Source organism: Cherax quadricarinatus, chromosome 4, assembly GCF_038502225.1.
Source record: "Cherax quadricarinatus isolate ZL_2023a chromosome 4, ASM3850222v1, whole genome shotgun sequence".
NCBI lineage: Eukaryota > Metazoa > Arthropoda > Malacostraca > Decapoda > Parastacidae > Cherax > Cherax quadricarinatus.
The window spans coordinates 20,212,825-20,216,772 of NC_091295.1; the positions used below are offsets into that span (position 1 = coordinate 20,212,825).

At 36.5% G+C, this 3,948-nt stretch overlaps 1 protein-coding gene across 2 annotated transcripts in view; it reads left to right on the forward strand.

Moving 5' to 3' along the window:
• The first annotated feature begins 653 nt into the window (after window positions 1-653).
• Window positions 654-3,948, forward strand: part of LOC128706475 (patched domain-containing protein 3-like) — a 65,698-nt gene continuing 62,403 nt past the window's right edge. Inside the window, exon 1 of one of the 2 annotated variants that reach the window (XM_070095161.1) lies at window positions 654-784. The gene's annotated coding sequence lies outside the window, so the exon portion shown is untranslated. Of the gene's footprint in view, window positions 939-3,948 lie in introns of both variants that reach the window. The other variant, XM_070095152.1, reaches the window with a different exon arrangement.

The following is a 3,948-nucleotide window of genomic DNA, read 5'->3' on the forward strand; positions in this document are numbered from 1 at the left end:
TGTACCTACTACATACATAGAACACTTAACTCGGATATAAACCCTCCCCTCAAACGTCTCCTTACCAACCTCAACAGAACAATGACCATAACACAAGGCACAGATCACTCTTTGATGTTCTTCGTGTCCATCTCATACTATGCAAAAAGTCAATGCACATAATAGGCCCAAAAATCTGGAATTCATTACCTGTGAATATAAAAGAAACACTGTTTATAAATCCAAGTCTATTCTTAAAAATCACTTACTCACCCTCAACTAAATAAATACTGAATAATTGTATCTCATAAATGTTTAACCTGTGACCCAATCAAACTTTGTTATTTTTAATTACATTACCTAACAGAATACTCCATTCTACCGAATGCTCAGCAACACAGTAAATGACCATATGACCTGTCTTTGAAATACTCATTTGTGCTTAATTGTTATTTGTTTACAATAATGTTTACCACTGAATATATCATTGCTTAGTTAATCTTAAGTTAATTTTAAGCCTGCCCATAATGCTCTGCATACAAGGGGCTTTGGCATGTTGCACTTAACCACTGTACTTCTTTGTACTTCTATGTATCATGTTCAAATAAATAAATAAATAAATAAATAAATCAAGGATAAGAGGACAGGCTGCAAGTAAGGTAGTCAGCGTGTGGCTGAAGGGGAAGTAGGTCGCTGTCACTCCTTGTATTGATCTGCTCTTGTTACTGATCTACCACTGTATAATGCTAACAGTCAACCTTATCGTTACCACAAAGTTCGTCACAGTAAACGGTGCTTGCAACATGTAAGTGGTAACAATAAGTGTATTATAACAAGAGTAGCTGGCTCCTTGTAACAAGCTGTTGAGAGGTGTTGAGAGTATAAAGGAGGCTCACACATTCCTGTCTACATAGATTACGGAGCTACTGCGTCAAGAATTTCTGAATGCTTATATAGAGGTCAGTGTTATTATATTTTTATTTTCATCAAAGTGAGCCGCTAAACCAGCAGGGATCCCATAGCTGGTCTTATCCTGGATCTATGTAAAACTTTATGAATGTTATTAGAGTTGTTAACTCGGCGATTTGTAACACAGAATAACCCAAGAAAGTCGGTCACTGTGGCTTATTTTTACTGGGTTCTTTGATCTTTCCAGGATACGACAGTCGGCTAACACGCTGGTACCTATTCACTATGTGAATAGGGGCAACGTTTACACTCATCCTGGGTCCTTCAGATGTCAGTCAAAAGCACTACGTCTCGAGCCAACACAATTATTCCATTCATGGGAAGGAGAGAGGGCGCGCTGACTCCGTAGGGATTATACAACACCTAACGAATAAAAGGCAATTAGGTTAGGTTCAAGGCAGGAAAGAATGTGTGTACCACTTTAGATCAAGAGCCCCTCACCAGTATCAAAGCATCTCCCTTGATGGATATACAGTACACAGCGCTGTGGAGTGGGAAAGGTGAAGGCAATCAGGTAAGATCCAGGGAATTGGTTGCCTCGATTTCCTGGAATTGTTAGTTTAATATCTTTATTAAGCACCACATACCCATCCCGTGGGGGGTAGTCAAAAGATTACAGCGGCACATCATTTTAATGGATCCAGGGATTAGGCCCCAAAGTTTTTATAGCTAAACAATTTACAGTGATAATGAGCTATTTACATATTTATATCTGGTTACAGTCAATGAGTTATTTATGCAGACATGAATTAAGTCGCAAAAATATTACAATGTAGCTTATATGTGGTTCTGACTTTTTTATATTACCTTATATTTTAGCAAGGTATTCTTGAATGTCAATACCGGCTTCGGTTGGGTTACAAGTATCTCCGGTAGGTTGCGTCAGCATCACCAGCTAACTTAGATATAACTAAACGTAAATTTTTCCAGACGAACTACTGGAATGTGATAAAATTAATAAATTCAGAGTTAACTCGCGCGCAAATGGTCAGGAAATATCAAAGTATTATATCCATAAAGGCATATTACCAACCATTCTGGAAAAATGCCCTGACTTTGCTCACTGTAAATAACGCATAACCACCTATGTGCATTCCCTGAAAGGCATCTCTAAAGACATCCTTTCTGAAGGGCATCTTGAATAGCATATTATTTGAAGAGCATCTCCTTAAAGGGCATATTTTTTGGAAAGCATTTCCTTGAAGAGCATATTCTTTGATGGGCATCTCCTTGAAGGGCATATTCTTTGAAGGGCATATTCTATGAATAGCATTTTCTTGATGAGAATATTCTTTGAAAGGCATCTCCTTGAAGGGCATATTCTTTGAAGAGCATCTCCCTGAAGGGCATATTCTTTGAAGAGCATCTCCCTGAAGGGCATATTCTTTGAAGAGCATCTCCCTGAAGGGCATATTCTTTGAAGAGCATCTCCCTGAAGGGCATATTCTTTGAAGAGCATCTCCCTGAAGGGCATATTCTTTGAAGAGCATCTCCCTGAAGGGCATATTCTTTGAAGAGCATCTCCCTGAAGGGCATATTCTTTGAAGAGCATCTCCCTGAAGGGCATATTCTTTGAAGAGCATCTCCCTGAAGGGCATATTCTTTGAAGAGCATCTCCCTGAAGGGCATATTCTTTGAAGAGCATCTCCCTGAAGGGCATATTCTTTAAATATCATCGCCTTGAAAAAAACATTAAGAATTACTAAATATTCATAACACACTTGTGGTACACTTCATATCTTATAATTACATCCCAGACTTAAAATTTTCGTTATAGCACAATTGGGAGTTTGAAAAGCCAAAGGAAATTTATCTTTAAACCAAAAGTCAACGTTTTGCTGTAGTTCACATAATCACGTTTTACTATAATCATAATAATAATTTTATTTCAGCATGATACATGTTTGTACAAAGGAGTATAACAATTGTGTGTACATTCCAAAAGCCCCTTTATATGCAGAGCATTTCGGGCAAACTTAAAACTAACTTAAGCTTAATAAGGCAATAACAGTGCAGTAATTGTACATATGGTCGTTAGGCGAGTTACAATGAATACAAGAAAACTGTCTAGTCTACTAGTTCATGCTATGCGGCTTTAATAAGTTTGGTAGAGAAGAATTAGAGTTTTGATTATTAACCTAAGGTGGACACAATGAAACGATTAACATTTGAGGGGTCATACACATCTGGGAAAAAACGAAGCAATCAGGTTTAATCCATAGAAGGGAAGGACAGGACCAATTCCTTGGATTAAGAACCCTCACCGGCATCAAGCCAGTGACTGTGTTGTACCGGGGTTCCTCTTATGTTTACGCTTCTAGTCTTTACTGAATTTACTGCCGTTATGGCATGTTATCAAATCAAAACTAAACGCTAAACCCACAAGGGTCCTATGGTATGTAATAAATGATCAATTTTCGGCAGTATAATAATAATAATAATAATAATAATAATAATAATAATAATAATAATAATAATAGACAATACATTATTATTAAGGGGCTTTTGGCATGGACACCCAATCACTATATTTCTTTGTACAACTATGTATCATGTCCAAATAAAAATAAATAAATAAATCAAAGCTAAACGTTAAATCCACCAGGGTCACACAGCGCTGCAGATGACAGTAGAACCAAACCAACATAATTGAAAAATTATTATTATTATTTGAGTAAATCACCTGCAGGAGGTTTACAGGGCATTATCTGAATTATTATCTACAAGTAATTTGGTTAAGGCAAGTGGGACTTAAAATTTACAATTTCGTAACCTATGTCTAGTTTTAAGTAATCTGTAAGCATTAAGATTAGTCTGCCCAAAATTCTCAGGCATGCTTTCTTTGTGCTTAGCAATATCTTATAACATAAATCTATGCAAATTATTATTATTATAATAAAAAAGAAGCGCTAAGCCACAAGGGCTACACAGCGTCTGGTTTGTAAACAATAATAAAAAAAAAATCTATGCGAAGAAATAAAAATTTGAATATGAATCTTC